Below are 20,322 nucleotides of genomic sequence, written 5' to 3' on the forward strand. Positions count from 1 at the left end.
GCCTTTCTTTCTTTGTTCCCATTTTAAATGAAAGAAAAAATGTACCATAGTAAAGTATATGTAGGCAATTTCAGTTACTTGCATTCCCTTAGCTACTTCATCTCATCGTAGCACTGAAACCTGAGTGATGACTTCTTTGGAGATATAAAGTTGTTGTCTGGAAGACCATATGGGCTCCAGAGAGGGAAGAATTGAAAAATATAGTGACCTTTTAAAATACTTTGTCAGTAGAAAGAGTCCCCATTGAAGGAAAAGCATTTATGTAGGATTATTTTTTTTGTTATTCTCTTAATGGTTCTTTCTCAGAAGGTATCATTTAACTGATTTGTTTGATTTTTGTTACTCTACAAAGAGTATCAAAAATATCAAAAGAAGAATGCCCTGTGTATCTCTACAGAGGTTATAGTAGAAAAAAAAAACAGTACTGAATTAAAAGAAATAGATTACACGTTTTTTTTCTTTGTACCTTTCTCCGCCTGTCACATCTGTCATCACTGATTCAGACTGTAGAATTTCTCTGTTGTTCTGTAGCTCTGCACAATAAAGCAGTTGTCTGGGTCAGCGAGGAATTGTTTTTTGACTTATCTCTCATGGGTTACATTACCTGGCTCTTCAAATGCCCAATTTAAATACCCGGAGGGAAAGAAGAGTCACTGTGTTAGGTAAACATACTGTAATGGAAAGATGCAATTTCTTACATCTCTGTGTTTTTGTTTTTGTCTTTCTTTTGTTTCTTCGGCATTCTTCTATGCTTGTTTAAAATGATGATACAGTAGGGCAGTTAATATTAGTTTAAAATGTTGATGCTAATGGTGCCACTCTTTTTTTTATTTTTTTCTTCACAATGATTTTGGAAATGCATAGCATACTTTGAAAATAGTCTTGTAAAAATGTACGATAAAGCATCACTTACATGATTTCAGTTTTGCTTAACTGTATTTAACAGTAAGGCCATTTGTCAATTTTAGTTTTTGTAAGGCTTTTCTGGAGCCCTTGGTATGGTGTTTTATTTTGTTCTGTTTTCAATTTTTAAGTAAACTAAAAAAGCGTTCAGATACAGAATCAAGCTAATTTAGTTGTGTATCCAGTAAGTCCTCCAGTCTAACTTAGTTTTTATCATGATAAGATAATCATTTCTAAATCCAGGAAGAATTAACATTCTTAAGAAGGGGCAGTTTTTATCTGCTAAATGATCCTTCTGCTGGAGATGTATAATATGCTGCTGTTCTTCAGAATGGTTTTAAAATTTTTAGCAATTTATATGCATGTGTTTGTGTGGATGGTCTGTTAATTTTTAAGATGCTTTTTTTTTTTCTAATCTGTAGCATAGTATATTGTATGCACTTACATCAGTTACAGTGAAGGAAGCAGCGATTAAAAGCTGTTTCAATTGATTTATTTGGTGTGGCGTAACAGAAAGCACAGTTGTCATTAATGAGTTTTCAGGAACTTCCAGCTGTACTCCTTATTATTGTGTTGTTCTTTAATGCAATTTCTAAAGCATAATTTTCCCCACAAATATTTTTGTACTGAAGTACTGCCTAGACACAGTCTTAGACACTGTACTGATACACATTATGTAAAATTTCTAAAACACATATGAGTCTCTGAACGTTGTTATTACAATAGTAGTCAAATACCTGTGAAAATTAATGACAAAGCTACCCTTCTATTGAATTAGAAGCTCATTTTGTTCCAAATCACGCCTATAAAATTTTCCTTGCATAGTCTATAATGTCATTCTATCAAGTTTGAAGTTGCAATTATGCATCCTGTCTGCATGAGGATACTTTAATCAGAATAGACATTAATATGAAAATGAGGATTTTTATGCACTTCATATTTATATCACTTCATATATATATTATTTTCTCGTTATTCTGTGAGAGACTGAAATTGCAAGTACTGCTGTTAACCTCATGTGGAAAAAAAAATAGTATTGTTTTCTGGATATATTTTCTTGGCAGAAGGTCTTTACTCAGAATTCATCTTCTACAAAGGTAGAATTTTATATATTCTCTCACTGGGTTGTGTATATTGTGTTTATTTAAGAAGACCTATAGAAAGGTCGGTCTTCCACATTCTTCTATGCTTCCAGTACTCCTTTAGTGCAGCTGTTTAAAGCCAGTATCCTAATATTACCCTATTGGTTAAAAATTCCTTATTTTATGCCATGAGAAGATGAGAGAATGAGAAGTGTTAAAGTAATACATTTCATAACTTCTGCATGGCAGTGGCACAGGTTGCCCAGAGAAGCCATGGATGCCTCATCTGTGGAGGCATTCAAGGCCAGCTTGGATGGGTCACAGCGCAGCCTGATTGAGTGGCTTGCAATGCAGCGCTCAGCAGAAGGGTTGGAACTGCAGGGTCTTTGTCTTTCCAGCCCAAGACCTTCTGTTATTCTATGATGTGATTGTTAATTATTTCTGAAATTATAATGCACATTGACCAAACTCTGTTTTTAGCAGATTTTTGTTTAGATAAGAGACTTCAGTGATTTTGATTGATGTTTCCAGTCTGTTGATAGATTGAAGTGGAATGTAAACTGCAAGTAGCCTCACTTTTAAACTAAAAGTGAGCATCATCAGATAAAAACAACCCTCTCTCCTATAGTTCTTCACTTGAAGATCAGTGCAAAAGTGTTAGGATAGCTGGTTAAGGGTTCAAGGGAGCTTGAACCATGTGAAACATATGCTGCGCCATAGCAATTAAAACAGCCTATTGATTTAAGGCTATAATCCCTCAGTAATGTGAAGTACCTGAACTGTCTGCCATTTGCTGAATAATAATTCTGAAACAAGGTTAGCTGTCCTAGTTGTGCATTTGTACACTATTGCTTTTATGGTCTATTTTGCACTCTGCATCATGAGGTGTTTAGAGATTTTGCAACTCCAAATTGTAGAAATGGTTTTCTACAGGATGCCCTTCACTGAACAATTTTTTTTAAAGCTTGCATTGAAATAGTTTAATGGTATTGTCGGCTATAAAATTGAATCTAATAACACCTTTATTCAAAATTATACTTATTTTATTCCCCTAAGGAATTTGATTGTGCCTTGTGCAAATCAGCTCAAAGCAGTCTATAACAGGCATGAATTTGAATCTTGTGTAGAAAAGAAAGTCTTGCAAAATATTTTTCCACTAGGGAAGCCTCTTTTAGCTATAGCCTATTTTTAATGAATGGTAAATTCCTAGAAATGTCATAATTACTTGCTCTTATAACCCACTTAACTGCACCTCAATTTATAGCAAATTGAAATATTTGCTTAAGGGTTGGTATGGATGCTACTTATATCTCCTGTAACATTTGTTTACTGTTGTTGGACTTTTGATTATGTATTTTTATTCTTATACGTTCTCCTTCTGAAATTTCAGTACTTAGGGAAGTAACACAGAAATTAAAGTTAAGGGGCAGCACATTTTCCAGTGTGATGTTCTTCTCATATCAGTTTCTGAATTCATTAATAAATTTCAGGCAATTTATTCCACAATCAAGCTGATTCTCTTGACATCATTCAGAGTTCATATGAGAGTACAAACGAAGCAGTCAGCATATCTACTTAATAGACATTTACAGCATACCTACCTACTAGATATTTACTGTCGTCCTGGTGGTATTGAAACAACTCATCAATATACTCTACAGAAGCAAAGCTACTGTATTTTCAATTCTTTTAATTGCATAACATTGTGGACAATCTTTCATATCAAGGAAATTTTTAATTGCACAATTCTAGAGAGCTGGTTTTGATTTTCACCATATCTCATGCAAAAAAACAGTAAAACCCCAAATGCTTAAAATTAAATCATTCAGCAGAGCTTTATTTGTTATTGCTGGGGAATTGTTTTCAAACTGAGGAATAACGTTTACCCGAAGACTGGAGGTTATAAACCATATGCTCTTGTTTGCTAATATAGTGCAAAGGAGAACAGAATAGCTATTACTCTATGTATTAAGAGTAAAGAATTTCTACTTGCAGGGAAAAAGCAGCTGCTTTCCCCACTGTTTGATTGCCTCTTCAACATGCAGGTTCTCCTCTGAGCAACCCATTAATTTCTCAGAAATATGGAAAAATTCACAATGTAGTCATACAAAAAGTGTACTTCAGAGAGGAAAGAGCACGATAATGGATCGTTACGTTCTGGTAATGCCAGTAACAATAAGGATCTCAGATTTGGTCACTTGAGAGAACAACATACCCAGACTGCCCTTTACAAGAATTTTCACTTATTGATAACAGTTTTAACCTAAAAATCCAATCCTCTCTAGGAATATCATTTCAGACTCCTCTTTCTTAGAAAGGAAGGAAAACAGCTTGACTCTTCAGCACAGTAGGTAAGGAGGAGTTCTAGGCCACTTTTCTCAAAGAACTTCAGGGAATATGGAATAGAAGTTTTACTATTTCATAGCGGAATGCATTACGTAGAAGATTTCAAGGTTTTGCAGTAAGAAAGTAGAATAATAGTTGGAGTGAAAAACTGCTTAAGTTTATGTTTGAAAAGCAAAATAATATTAACCTTGAGCTATGAGTGATGATCAGAAATATTCTATAATGTGAGTGCTTTGTAACTGTCGACTTTTAAAATGCGGTATTATAGACAACTGATCTCACATCCAGACAGATTAGTATTAATTTATTTTTTTCCTTTCTGCTATGATAGATATTTTTGTGCTGGTTTTATATGGATATTCTGGAATCTTGGGTAAAGTAATTCAGACAAAGAGCTATTTGTGAGGTGAATGTTCTCTAATACAAACATTCCCTTAAGAATTAGAGCATTTTTCAGCTACTAATCTTGAATTTTTATTAAAGGGTCAAATCCTCTGACACTTCTCAGTGGAGCCAAAAAATACGTATATTTTTTTTTTATTAAATAAAACAGGAAAAGTATTTTGAGAATCAGAGTGAACCAAGAATTTCGATCTGCATGCTTGAATGCTTTTATGTGGTGCTGCTCTTGCAATATGGAATAGAGCAAGGAGAGAGAAGGCTAAGGAGGACTTTTTCTATGAGATCTTCAGTGTGGGTGTAATAATGACGGAAGTACATCCTGAGTAATTTATCTCTCGTCCTCCGTGCCAGAATGGTGAACATACAGAGAAGACGTTGAAGATGCTAGTTAGAGGTGTTACACCTAGATGTTGAAGAGAATAGTTTGCCTATTTTGCTATTTTTTCAGGATAAAAAAAATGCCATGCAAAATTCTCGTGTTTTAACTACTGCTCAGACCATCAGAATGCTGCAGTAGAGAGCTTTCTGTGGAGGATTAAACATTTAATTAAAGAATGTATATTTAGTGAGCATTGTACTAGCTTCTTTGCAATCCTTTTCACACTTAGTGTACCTGGAATAGTAGAACAACAAAGCTAGGGAGCAGGAATTAGCTTTGGCTCCTATCTGCCTGCCCCATTGTTGTGTTAGGAGACAAATGACATCTTTTCAGTACAGGCTCACTGGCTCTCTCCCGGACAATTCATAGCTATAGTTAGCACTTACAGGGAAATATTCTCAGCAGGCGTTTGGATGTGGTCACTATGTTTTGAACTGAATTCAATGCCAAGGATAGGCCAAAGAGAAGTCCATAACCAATAGCTTATATTTTCCTTTTGTTTGAAGGGCCAAACATACATCGCATCATCAAGCTAACTGTGGGACTTCTGTAATGAATCTGCATAATAGTCACTGCAAAGAATCGCAATCCATTTGGAAAATTTCAGCCAGTGCTGAAAAAAATAAATGTATACTCCCAGTGGGGTTTGTAATTTATTGCTTTAGAGAAATTGAGAGACACAGGAAAAACTGAAGAAAAACAATTGTGGAAAGGTAAGATCGGAGCAGTTGAAAGAAAAAGGTGCTACTGTATACTACTTATCACCTGCATTTCAGAAGCTCTCCAAATGCCTTGTAAATCCCATGGGGGCAATGTGTATACATTGTGTATGCAAATGTTCTATTTTACCTCTACAGTCCTTCACTGTTGACATTCCTGTCAAGTAGATAAAATATGCTTAATTAAGGTTAATGATGTGTGCCAGTGCAGATCAGGTATCCCATATGGAATATACCAGATGGCATACCTGTGATGCCTTAAAATTACCCAGTTCAGAAAGACAGGTGAAAAATCAGGGATAGTTAGAATGACAGAATTCCTCTGGAGAATATATTAGCAATTCTCTTACTGTTTGTATAAATGTGTTATGATTTAGTTCTTATCAAAGTACTAGTAAAAGCAAACTAATTTTCCTCCTATTTCTTACAGAAGGGAGATCTGGTAAATTAAGAGTATAAAACTTAAAGAATAAAAATACCCTTACTGGATTCAATAAATTAAAATTTACACACAGGTTCAACAATCCCAGATAATTTAAGACCTTTGATTGTTTGAATAGCAGAGAAAACTGCCCAAAATTTACATATCGTGTGCTAGACTAGGTGAAGAGATAGTGCTATGCAAGATGAAGTCAGCATTGCAAGAATCCCAGGAATACCAGTAGATCATTAGATTCTTTGCAAACTGATGATTAACATAAGTGGTAAAATTTAAAGTCTAGTTGTCCTTGAATATCCAATGATCAGTGTTGCCCAAAGTATTTCCTCTGGTTGCTAAAGTATATTGCCATCACTGTTGTACTCTGTATAAAATGTAAACAAATGTTATATTCTGTGCAAGCACACAAAAAAAGAGAAAGATGAAAAGAAATTGTATTCTTGAAAGTACATATTTTTTAAAATTTAGGAAAAATATGGTTAATTCTCATTCTGACAAAATTGTCAGCCTTCAAATATTTATATTGATACCTTAGCTTTTTATCTTCACATAGTAAACAACAAGAGAGAAAACATCAGACATGCCTCGAAGTTCATGTCCTGGTGTAAATAAAAAAAGTCATAAGAATACAAGTAAAACTCCACTCCTTCTCCTCTTTCTTATTCCCAACAACTAAAGTGTCAGTACATTCTAGGTTATTTCATATCTTTAGAATGAGCTCAGAAGTCCATTCTAATTTCATAAAACAAAAGAAAATTCTGGTAGAAATGGGATAAGGAGGATAGTATTTCTTAGGTAACCATCTTTGCGACAGTACTCCTAAATGAATATCCTAGATCTTAACAAGTCCTAATCCTTCTGGATCTTTTCCTCCCAGACATCTGCAGCCAGAGTGAATGTTCATTATAGCCTTTTTTCATCCAAGATTCTGTGACTGAACATTGTAGTTTAAAAGAGACCATTGCAAATAATGTGATTATTTTTTCTTTTTCAAACTTAGGGTTCATGTTTCCACCTTTGTTTTCTGAAGGGAACTTGAATGTCTTTTTCAGTGCTATATTTTATGGAGAAAAGGTGTTTATTTTGGAATGACTACCTTGGCTTCTGTAGGGCTTTTGGCACTGCTTCCCATAAGGTCCTCATAGAGGAACTGATGAGGTATGGGCATATGAGCAGACAATCCAAGTGAGGTTGATTGAAAAGTGTCTGAATGGCCAAGCTTGTAGGATTTGACTTTTCTATTTCTTGCAGGCACTGTAACATTTAAAGTATATTAATTGCACTTATGCATGTTTTTCTGATATTGCTTGAATTCTCTCAATGCTGATGCCCTCTCAGCTAATTTAAGAAATGTTTTAGAATACCAATGCCTTTCTATTCTTCTTTAGGATATTTAGGAATTATTTAGTTTTGCTGGAGTTTGGTCTATGTTAATTGACTCCCAAGGATGTTTTGCCACCAAAAGAATGTGTCACCTCAATGAAATATTTTGCAATGTGGATCAGGCAATATTATGAACGTGAATTCACTTTCCATTTTTATTATTCAGGATTCCACAGTATGACTTTAGAGACATTCTTAAAGCAAATTCTTATATTGGACTGGATTCCATTGAGTAGAGGTCAGTATAACATTTGTCATATTTTGCCTACACAGAAATGCATATACCATTCTGCAATTTCAGGAATCTCTGGAGTGTAACATAAACACAGATTTAATGACTTGGAACCTGCTGTTCCAACTGCTATTTTGACAAGCTGCTGGCCTGCTATAGCTTACACAAGAATTCTCCATCCTTCATGAAGAGTGGAGAATTGGCAGCAGATTTTGTGTGCCAATTTTGCATACTTCCCCCTGTGGAAGTTTACAGAGAAAAACTGGTGAGATATGCAGAACTAAGAGTGTCGACTACCTGATAGGAAAGCAGTCATCTAATTTATTTATTTTATTATAATAGATACAAAGTATTACTATGAACCAGGATATTAAAAAGCAACAGGGTTAGCTGAAATAGGATAATTTGTAGCATGATTGTATTAACTGTAGTATAGGTATAGACACAGCCTCCCAATACCACTGAATTGAATAGAAAACAGGTATCTTCTTGACACTGTTGACATGAATATTAATTGTGCTTTTCTAACTACAGATGGTCTTGGGAACATTGTCTACAGTACTGTAGGATGATGCTGTGATGGTTTTGATCACTGATGGCAAATTTCAGTGTAAAACTATTTGGAACCAATTTAGTAACTGACGTTATTAAGCACATCCTGTGCACCAGGGAGTTACAAGGAGCAGAAAATGAGAAGTTGCTGTGAACATCACAGCATGCTCTTGTTTACGTAAGTCTAATCACAGATATGCCTATGTGAACTATGTTATATATATATATATTACTATGTTTCAGAAATTAGCTTTGTTCTTGGAGTGCCCTTTTGGAATTGTTTCAGAGAAAAGTGATAGAGAAAGAAACTGGAATTTAAGGACCAACTGAGAAACTGGACTCTGCATTTCTCAGAAGCAGTAAAATTAATGTATCTCTTGTTGATTGTCCTATAGGATGTAGCAGTATTTGCAGTCTGGTATAAACAAATTATTCAGTCCTGAATTAAGGGATTTCTTGCTTACCATTTTAATTACGTTTGAAGCTAGAGAGAAATATAATGCATATAGGAATTCTAAGCTGCATGTTCTTTCAGAAATAATGGCAGCATTTCAAGTTTTTTTAAACATATTGGGGTTTACTTTGTCCCATCCGTTCCACAACATTCAAATCAGTGAAATGTTCTGCTTGAAAAAAGCTGTTACGGTCTTTTAATGAAAAAGGTTTTGGTTTTGAGGCAGTGGTCATTAACTGAACCACAGTCAAACAGTTATATTTGGATTTATAGATTCAATTATTTTAGCTTACCAATTAAAAATTGACTATATTCTTAATTGCAGGTCACGTTGTGTATTTGTATTCTTTGCTAATTTGTTAGTCAGGTACCTTGTTCTTTTCAGCTTTAGTTCTTTCCTTCAATAAATTTCAATACAAGTGGATTAATTCAGAAATAAAAAGACATGTTCCCTCTCAGTGCACTTGCCTGCAGAAACTAAATGTTGTCTTCTGTTCTGCAAAGATGCAACCACCAGAACCATTCATGGATTTGGCTTTCTCACCTGAACAAAATAAGACCATCCAGAAAATGGAGCAGATGTGCAAGTGCACTTTAAAGTCTGTATGCAGAAACTTAATTTAAAATTAGTGTCTCTGTGCCTGATGCTCTTAGAAAAAATCAAGAAGCCAGAAAATACAAGCAGAAAAGTTTCACTATGTTTTCTTTTTAAATCATAAAACTCAAGTCCAGATTAATTCTAGTCTTCCCAAATATATAAAATGCCTTTATCTTGTTGATAGTAATATTGGTTATTTTAAAATATTTTTAAATTCTCACTTCCATATACAGCCACCAGAAAATGAAATACCGTTGAAATGGGAAGGTTACATCAAACTTCTGACCTAGACAATTATAAAACCAACATCATCAGAGTGCTGGGTAATACAGTATTGATTTACTATCTAATTTCTGCAGACATGAGGGATTGAGAGAAACTAGATTGAGATAGAGTGCATTTTTGTTTGTTTGTTATGTGCAACTGCTTTATCAGGGCAGTGAACAGCGATCGTCATGAAGATAAATCAGTAAGTGGAATGATCTAATGGAGATGAAAGTTGGAGGTTTGTAAAGATTCTTTTTCCTCAAATACAAAATGGAAACCATAGCAATTCATAGACTAATGCCCATTTGCACACATTTACAACAGTTGAAGCATTTTGTTTTTAAAATAATCCCAATACTTTAGCTTTCTTAGTATTTGTTGAGTCCTGTATCCCTGTCATTAAGAAGAATCTTTTGTAATTATAATGAACAGAGCTATATTATCTTTGATATGATGTTTAATGCCACTTATTATGACAAATAGCTATATTGGGGTGTGAAATGAGAACTGTATTTCCTGGTCAGACTGTTTCTTCAGTCTGTATAGCAGATATAAACCAAGTCCCTTGCATCATTTTAACCATTACCAGATAAATGCCATTATGATTTTCAGTGCAGCTCCTACTCCGGAATAGATTGACTTCCTCATTCTGTCTGTAAGAGCAGAAGTCCCCTGCAAATACCATTGGCTTTGGAGACAATTGATTGTGCATTCTTAGCTCCTACAAGTAGCAGAGAAAATGCTATAAGACTGTATAGCCAAATTCTACATGCCATGGATTTATTTGGCTCCATTTAATAAATAAAATACTCATCATTTTCCCAAATGATGGTAGTGTCAACATAGGCAGCCTAATATTTGAGGAAAGGTTTTTCAAGGAGGTTAGATTCAGACTGCCTTGTGTGTGATTTTGGTTTAATCCTGTTACCATAGATACACTGGAGTCATACAGGGTATTTCAGTACCAAGGCCATGCATTCACTTATTTCCTTTCTCCCATTGTTTCTTACTTTTAGCCCCAGTTCCTGCTGGGGATGAAAGATGAATCTGAGCACTGTAACTTTGAAAAAAAGTATTACAACATTAAGAAAAAAAAGTTCATTCATGTTTCAACAGTCATTTACAAAGGGATTACTTACTGCATGTTTCCAGCTGTTTCTGGTATACTTTGAACTCTGTTGTTTTGTAAGCTTTTCTAAATGCAATTAAATCAACCTAGAAATAGTGCGGCTCAGTCAGGTTCTCCCTGTATGATCTACAGTGTGTGAATTAATACGAGGAAGTCTATGAAGGTTAGTGTATCTCCTATTATTATTATGAGGTAGTTCCTATTGATTTGGTAATAGAAAGTGAATAGTTACTGTTCACTTAATGTATTACAAAGTATTTTACAATTCACTGGCTAAACATTTTCAATGCAGACATAATGATCATTCTGACACAGTAAGATCCAAAGTGTTTTCAGTTCCTATTGCTCAGTATTTGTATTGTGGCTTAAGAGTAGATAAGAATGAAAGTAAACATCATGTTTGTTTTCAGTCCAGTTCTTGATGCTGCAAGCATACATTCGTCTTCAATAACTCAAGTGAAGTCAGTAAAATGGCTTATTAAATAAGGAATATGCTTTAAGATCACTATTACACTTAGTAGCTGAAACACAAATTATGTGATCTAATACAACTCCGGTACAATTTTCATACCTAAGATTCAGAACATAACCCATTCTACACATATAGGCTTTTTTCTCCTTTGTCTTTCTTTTCCAATTTAGCTAGAGTTGAGAGCATTGTTATACTGTTGCCATCAAGCACAGTATTCATTTTGCAGGAGATGTCAACCACAGATGCTTTAATAATGTATTCAACATAATAATTAGGGCAATTTGCCTGTTTTATTCTAATGCTCAATAATCAGCAATTATCTTTAGCCTTAAAGTTACCAAGGTCTAGTTTTTATATCCTCTCTAACTCTTCTTTTCTTAGTCCATGCTACCATAACTGAACATTCCTGTAAATCATACTAGATCTAATCCCTTTAAATTCTTTGGACAATGACTGTTTAATGGCAGTGCTTCCTAAAGTCTGTTTCTCTAATGTTATACTATTACCCTTTATATGACTATGTGACTATGATTAGATTTCCTTCAGATTGGAGAACCTTGTTCTTATCTTGTGAGAGAAAAAGAATATGTTTAATATTCCTTCCTTAAATGTGTTTCTTAATATCTCCTTTGTGATTTATCTTTTTTTTTTTTTTTAAATAGTCCCAATATTTTCAGTATCCATGAACATAACATTTCTAGATTTGACTCCTTCCCAGTTACTTTTTATTTTATTTTATTTTATTGACATCTAATGAAATAATGTGGTGATTCCTTCAGGCAGTATTTGTAATGAACATTACTGAGTGGCAACAACTTCAATATGTTTACATTAAGGCATGATTAATACCAAAGTTATTAAGCTACATATTGGGTAAAATTTATATCCAAAATAAGGCATACTGCTAATTAATTGTATTTACTGGTATATTCCCTGCCCAAGTATAAATTTGGTGATGAATAGGTTTATTTAAGGGCTTTTGGGATTTGCATGTTTTTTCCTGCAGGATCAACAAAACTCAGCTTGCTTCTTGCACGTGTGTCATTTTCCACAATTCAGTAGTCTGCTGAAGTAGGTTTGTATTGAAACATTTAGTAATTTCAGTTAGAGTAAGTGTCTATGGTAGTTACTTGGAGTGGTACCGATGAGCTCATAAGCAAATTATTAACTTTCCGATAGGGTTAAATAGGAAGGCTAACCACATTAGTGGAAACTAAGCTTAGGGAGCTGTTATAAAAGCTGGCAAAAAATAAGTAATTAGATTTTTAATTCCTGTGTGACTGAAAATTGAACCAACGTGCTCATTTAGAAAGACATTTTTTACTGATAATTGTGGTTTTATTAAATGCAGACTGTTGGACTTTTGTTTCCAGTATGTAATACTTTATTCCATTTTTTTTTTAATTAAATAAAACCTTTGAAATGAAGGCCTAAATTTTTTCACTGTTAAGACTTCTAGTGCATTTAGATTTGAGAGAAATAAGAAATATAAATCATGTTTTACGCCATCAAAAATTGTACTGGCAGTTGTTATGGAAGTGAGAGTAAAAGTATTTTATGTATCTTCAGGCAGAACAGTTATGGAAAAGGTAAGCATATTTATGAAACTGATGTCAGAAAACAAGATTTTTAGGAGCACCTAAGTGATTTAGAAACAAAAGCACGGCTTGAAATCATGAGATGCATGCTTCTAAGGAATTTAAGTACTTAAGAAAATCTGTGTCACGATGAAATAAGTGCTTGGATTTTAAAAATCACGTTACTGGTTTTTTTGCTACAAGACTCTCAGCTGCTCTATAAATTTTAGTGATCTGAAATAATTGCATAATTACTGGTATTCTCTTACTCCCCTTGGAAAGTGTTGAAATCAGAAACACTTTTGCTATTATCTACTTACTCAGTAAACTAAACCTGCAGTTTTGATAACATTGTCTTGCTGAAATGGTTGGGAAGTGTGACATTTAAAGCAAGGCATGAACTGCTTTCATTACGAAATTCCTGAGATCAACATAATCAAATACTAATTAGCATTTACATAAGATGAATTTCCAAATAAGAATTATTTCACTTCATAGCTTTTTCTTTATAAAGTGAGGAAAATCAGTTTTAAGACATTTAGTTTTTTCTTCTGAACACGTTACATATTCACTTGCTTTTAGAACAGTTAGTCAATACAGGGAAGAAAGAAGTGTTAATGATAAGTATAAATAAAACAGCATTTATACTTCACACTGATTTTACAAAGGCCAAACAAATAATTTGATCCAAATGCAATAACACAAAAAAGTGTGTATTAATTATTTGCCACTGATTTCTAGAGCAGTAAGTGAACTTAGTAAGTCTGTGCGTACGTATATGTGCTGTACCACACTGGTACTTTTTCCACTGTATTTACTGATTGCTGTGATTTTTATGGTACTTTAGAGAATAAATAAAAAGCTACATTTAAAAAAAAAATCATAAAATCATTTATCTTTATAGGACTTTGTTGATCCCAGTGCTGACTTCTGACTTAAACTTGTTGAAAACATCCAGTCACTGACATATGTGTAGCTTTTCTCTTTTTCCTTAAATATCATGCATAACTTTTTCATGAAGGCACTTGCACATACTGGTCAAGTCACTTGTCAGCCAATTCCTCTATAAGGCACTTTTTAAAGCACTCTTCTTTTTAAGTCTACTTTCTCCTTTCTGATATTCCCTCCTTCAAAAGTGTGTTGCTAAACAAATTGTAAGGGAGATTTAGCTTCATCCGAGTCAGTCCAGCTGAAAAATGAGAGTACTCTAGCCTTGAGTTAAGCATTAATTCCAAAACTGCTACAGAAGCTATAAAAGCACTGTTACAAATTGCTATAATAGGCTCAAATTTCTGATTAGAACATTTTTACCTAATGAGAAAGATTGTAAGTTGGGAAAATGCATAGCAATTTTGTGAGTAGAACTAAATATCTTACATATGAAGGAAAATTAAGTTTTAAAATAAATTCATTCTATTTCTGTTTATGTCCAGAAGCAATTCAGAGCTGCTAAGGAAATCATTAAAAATCTGTGTTCCATATCAACAAGTGGCATTGGTCGTCTCAGAAGACAAAATAGCACCAGGTAAACATGTTTCACGTACAAGAGACTCAAGTACTCCTTCAAGATAAGCCCTGGCCACAGGACTGAAATAATATTAGACTCAGTCTATATTTCCAATAGGTATATCTACATTTTCTTAGGTAACCCTCTCAATGAGGAAAGTAATCTACAAATATAAACAGAACATGGATTTCATCTCCCTTACCTATATTTGCTGCTCTAAGCCAGTTAGCTAGCACAGTATTCCTGGGAAAGGAGTTCATGGACAAATCTGATTTATGAATCACTTTCTTGAAGTGTCCATGAACCTTCAGATAGCTCGAGGGGATTTCTTTATCCCTTCAGCTGCCGCTATGATCAGGTTTTTAAAGTTTTCCTTAACTTATTACAGATGTGGCCATGACAATTAGCACATAACAGATCCCTCTCCAAATCCTTAATGTGTTTTAAATATTGTTTTTTTAAAAAAAATCACATTAATTTTCAAAAAACTGGGAGACTTGAATCACTCAGCTCTCCATCCCAAGCTTGAGGTCATATACATTCAAGTAGGTCTTAAGACATTATTTTGATTATATTTCACACAGATAAAATCAGTTTTTATAGAAGATTAGTGTTGGAGTTTACACATGATGCATAATTAATGAGTGTGCATAAATGGTTAATGATTTTTGCATAAATGGCAACACATCTGCTCATATTAACCATTTTGACTGTAACAATCCACATCAATTCTTGATATGTTTCCATGTAATTACTTTGAAATTATCTTCCAAATCTTTTCCAGAAATCTTAGCTGTTCACAGTATTTTATAATGTCAGATTCTCTGCAGCCCCTGGTCATCTGTTGAAGAATTTGGCCACAACTTTTCCACAGTTAGCTAGTACAGATCTTTTTCTTTAGTTTAGTGAATTTTTAAGCCACTGCCCTTGACAGCAAGTCTGAGCTGTTCTGTCTGAGCAGGAGTATTTTTGGCGTTATTCATATTCTTTATCCGATTTAATAGAACTCTACAATTTGATAGAATTGTGTACATTTTTAAGCTACAATTAAACTAACAAAGTACAAGTATTTTATTTTCCTGGAAAATATTGAAGATGTTTTTGATGCTTCTTACCTGTTCATTGTAGATGGATGAATTGATTGATGATCTTGGCAAGTAACATTATACAGTACGTATTCTAAAATAAATTTCTAATTTCTATTGTCTTTTCTTTACTTTTAGATGTTTCTTTTCCTAAAGATCTTTTTACTTTAGTGTTACTTTATATTTAATTTTAGCTTTGTTCCATTTTATATGTAACTCCTTTTTTTTTTTTTCCTCCTATGTTCTCCTGTCCAGGAGGAATCCATTCTTTTTCTTGCCTTCTTGGCATCTGTTCTCTGTAAACTGTAATTAAGGTAGCTTTGATTCACTTACTGATACTGTGACCTGTAACATTCTGTAGGGCTTTATGCCTGTTCTTAGTCTATATTAGGGTATTCAGCTTGTTCTCACTAGTTTGCAAATACCTTATCCCTAAGTCATCTCAGTCAATTGTTGTTAAATAAATAGATTATATTGTAAAATAATTCAACAGCATGCACTTCTGTTTCATATATAGTTTTCTTCTGTGCCCCTGTATAATTCATTTACTTGGAAATGAAGAGCTATAGTTGTGATGTATAAATCAGAAAAATTAATGCAGAGCAAAAATCTCCTACTGGAATATATTTTCTTGAGAAATTTTGAGTTTCACTGTGACAAAGAGTGCTTATTCCCTAATACAAGCATCACCCCCTGCAGAGAGCTTTCCCTTTTGAACTGGTGTAAATTGACTGAAGCTTTGTTCCAAGTCTCTCTGGAGTACTGACATTCAGGTTGCTGACAGAAGAACCCTGCAGATAGCTCGAGGGGATTTCTTTATCCCTTCAGCTGCCGCTATGATCAGGTTTTTAAAGTTTTCCTTGAAGATGAGTTATAATTGAAAGGTAAACAGTTCTGGAAGCTTCTGTGGAAGACAGAGTTAAAGCAAACAATTGGAAAAAAAAAATAAGAAACAAAGAATGAATGAAACCCCTAAGAACTAGTAACCCATCGGGGAACAAAAGGTGAAATAGCTCCAATTGAACAATCAAGTTTACACTGAAAAATAAGATGGAGTTTCATTGAAAAATCCTGTATGGTAAGATTTTACACTGTTAATCGCATGACTGTTCTGAGATACTACTGTCAATGCTGAGGTTAGTGCACAGCTTCTGCTTCACTTTCTGTTGAGAAATTTAGAAAGAAAAAACAGGAAAAACAAGAGTTTTTGAAAAACATTTGTAAAGGTTAGCGAGCGCTGTGTTACAAATGGCATCTCCTCAGTTGTTTTAAGAGGAAGCCTTTCATGCAGAAATAGTCAAGTGGTCATCCTTTAAGGACTTTGAAGTCCTTTGGGAATGTTTGCTGAAAATGCCAACGCAATTGGCTTTGATTTTACATTCTACATGCATTTGTAGAATCTATTTAAAATTATCATATGTTGCAGTCTAACTGCAAACTCATCAAAGTTATGTAAATGTTCACAACTTTTTGTTTGTAAATGTGTTCAAGTTTACTACTGTGCTCTCTCCTGTCTGGCCTGTTCATGAACCATACAGTAATATCCTGTATGAGATAATTTACATTCTGTGAGAGGCTTAATTGTACAACAGTGATTTAAATTATCCATAGGACCAAGATTATCAATCACAGTACAAATAGCTATGCTTGAGGAAAATTATTACCAGCAAAACAGATGAATTTTATAATCTAAAGCAACTGACATACTCGTGTTCTTATTCACAATGGGCCCTGAGTTCTGCATAGTACCTTTAGTGTCAGTTAAATTCATGCCAAACTAAAACAAACCACAACTCAAGGAGAAAATACTTAAACCTGGTTTAAAATGTGATAATAGTTTAGCTATTATTAAAATAGCAGTATTTCTGAGATTTTGCAGATTGATACTTACTCCTTTTTACAGTCACCATATTTTGGAGGTCATTCAAAATCTACAGAGATTGATTCTGGAATCATTTGCTTCATTTGAATACATCTTTCTGAAAAAATATCTTAATTTTGATTATTCTGGGCAGAGGTGGTAATTCATGTTTTTCCTTCCCACACTTGATAATTTGCTGCTGTATTTTCCCCCTGTGCTGTGGATTAAGTCATGTTTCCTCCATAACATTTTGCAAATGCCCTAACATATTTTGGGATGTACCTGTAGCTATCAAGGCAGAGTAATCTGAACCTAAGTGAACTTAAGCTTTTGCTAAACAACCTGTGTAATGAGGAATCTAGAGACACTGATGTTTTTTCACAAGCGCTATAATAACTTTCTTGCTTCTCTCAGCGTTAGTGATCTCTTAAGAATGTCCTGTCCCCTTCTCAATGTGTTCTCTAGTGCTGAGTTTCTGTCTGTAGGATAACATCTAGTCCTTTCCCACTTGCTCACTTGGTTTCCTTATCCCCACAGCCAGGTGTGTGAGCATAGAGACTCAGTCATAGTCAAAAGTCATAGTTGAGCAAAAGAACTATGCTGACTGGATTGTTTCCACCTTCCACAGTGGAGTTAAGCTTATATTTAACTCATGGAGCCGGTAATTCTATACTTCTATGTTACTCAGTATTTCTCACTGTGTAACCTCATTTTAGCATGCTCCTGATTTGGCAAACTTTCTCATTTTTTTCTGTTTTTCCAAGAGAGGGATTTCTTGAACTTGTTTGAATTTTGTTTTTATTGCTTAGATTTATGAAAATGTATTAGTTTCTTACCAGTCAAGGAAATTAAGGAAAACATTTTTCAGCAAGGTCAGTATATCTATTGAGTCTCCCTGGAGAAACCTTGGCACCTCTGTGTTTGGAAAAAGGGTTGGAAATATGGCAGGAAGCATGCCCAGTAAGTTTGAATTTCCTTTTGAGTCCAAGGAAATCAGCACATGCATATGGCATATGTAAAATATGCTGTTTATGTATTCTCAAGACAGATGGTTTTTTTGCAATTTACTCATCTGCACTGGATTCCCTCCTGTCCAGACTCTTTTCTTTTTTTTTAATTTTTGTTTACCTATCTATGCAGTAACTGAAGAGTGCAATTGATACTGAAACATCTGCTTTTCTTCTGCTTTCAGTCATTTCATGCCAACGGTCTTCCTGGTTTTTGCACAGAAGGAAGATGAGACGAATATGCTGATGGGGAAGGCTGAAGGAAAAAGATGCTGTCAGTAGAAGGAAGAGCTTGGGTGTAAGTAATAGATGAGGAGGTGGTGAAGTGAGTTGCTAAGGAAGTTTGAAACCATGCGGAAACAGAAAAAACATGTACAGGAAATTAACAATACAAAGTGGTTTTCATAAGGAACTAGAACTGGACCTATGATCATCATAAAACTTGATTTTCCTGAGCCTGGAACTGAATCAAAAATTCTTAGAAATCTGCATGCCTGTGCTTGTTAGTAAATTGCTGGGAAGTCCAGTGAATATTCTTTGTAACTTTAGTTTTCATCTGTGTTGATTGAGAATGAGTTGTCTATCCATAGTCACAGAAAACTGCCATGGGTAACTATTTTGCAGATTTAATCTCTGCTAATTATTTATATCAGTGACTTTGATCAGGCCACATAATGGATTTTTTTTTTTTTCATTATTTTTCTTCCCTGAAAGTTTGAAAGCAATTTTGCTTGTAAATATTTTGGGTATAATGTATCTTGGAGTCATCCCAGACATTTTACAGTCCTATAAACACGTCAGCTCCCAAGAAAGTACCATTCTGCTTTAAAACAATATGCCAGTTTCTCATAAAGTGTCTGAACTTGTTATGCTGTACAATATGTGGTTTTTTATGTTTGTTTGTTTTGTTATGTTTTTTTTCTTTTGTCAAAGTTTTACCAAGTTTGTCTTTGGAGAGAAGAGGAAAACAAAATAAAACTTCAGGGAGATGGGAGCCATCTGCCCCTGTTACAAAGAACACCAAGGGGATTTCAGCACTTTTCTGTTTTTCAACGAATGGCAGATTGTGACAAATCAGGCACACAATAAGAAATGCCAGTGTTTCTGTTTCATAAAGCTTTCTAAAAAATCGCCCCATATTGTTTCAGAAAATGGCTTCAGTGATCTATCCAAAGCAAACCATACGGACATTTAAGCTGATCAGATATAACTCAAAAATAAACATTTGGGTAGCACATTTTAAAGACAGTTTGCCAAAATTAATATAGAGATAATTATTGACAATTACTAGAATTGGTCAACAATGAAATTCTATTGAAAGAATATCTGTATTTTCTAAAGATTTTCAAAAATGGAAAAAGAAACACCACCACAGTTTACAAAATGAAATAAAAATCAAAATCACGCATTTTTTCATCTCAATACACACAGACAGCTATTCAACAATATATATATATTAAGAACACAATTAATGAACACAAATGTGTTTAATGAAATATTATGTTCAATAGATTTATATTGGAAATTTCTTTTTCCATGTTGAAAAAGAAGGCGTAGAATTATATCACAAGGCTTTTGTGATGCCATGTTTCTTTCAGAATTACTTTTTTCAAAGTACTTTTTTTTTTGTATCTTACCAACCTTTCTTTTGTCAAAATGATGCAGCACACTAAGAAAAAAAAAAAAAAAAAGGCACTCCCTCATAACACTTCTCTAAAACCCTGGAATCTACTGATAAATGATTTTTTTCCTTTTATCTGAAGTGTAGCTGTTAGCAGGTACTTATTTCACAGTGTGAGCACTTTTTACAATTAGCTATGCTGTAGTAATAGCTATGTTTCTTTTCTTTATTTGAAGGGAGGTATTTAAATTCATGGTTTAAGGCTCGCTAAGCCAAAAACACCGTCCATTTTGTATGTATCTATGCA

At 34.1% G+C, this 20,322-nt stretch overlaps 1 long non-coding RNA gene across 2 annotated transcripts in view; it reads left to right on the forward strand.

The window, feature by feature from the left end:
• Window positions 1-5,703: 5,703 nt before the first annotated feature.
• Window positions 5,704-20,322, forward strand: part of LOC125693473 (uncharacterized) — a 74,134-nt gene continuing 59,515 nt past the window's right edge. Inside the window, exons 1-5 of one of the 2 annotated variants that reach the window (XR_007377113.1) lie at window positions 5,704-5,825; window positions 7,820-7,891; window positions 14,368-14,459; window positions 15,570-15,611; window positions 18,580-18,692. This is a non-coding gene — a long non-coding RNA (uncharacterized LOC125693473). Of the gene's footprint in view, window positions 5,826-7,819; window positions 7,892-8,474; window positions 8,616-14,367; window positions 14,460-15,569; window positions 15,612-18,579; window positions 18,693-20,322 lie in introns of those variants that run through there. The other variant, XR_007377114.1, reaches the window with a different exon arrangement.

Source organism: Lagopus muta, chromosome 5, assembly GCF_023343835.1.
Source record: "Lagopus muta isolate bLagMut1 chromosome 5, bLagMut1 primary, whole genome shotgun sequence".
In the NCBI taxonomy this organism is placed as follows: Eukaryota; Metazoa; Chordata; class Aves; order Galliformes; family Phasianidae; genus Lagopus; species Lagopus muta.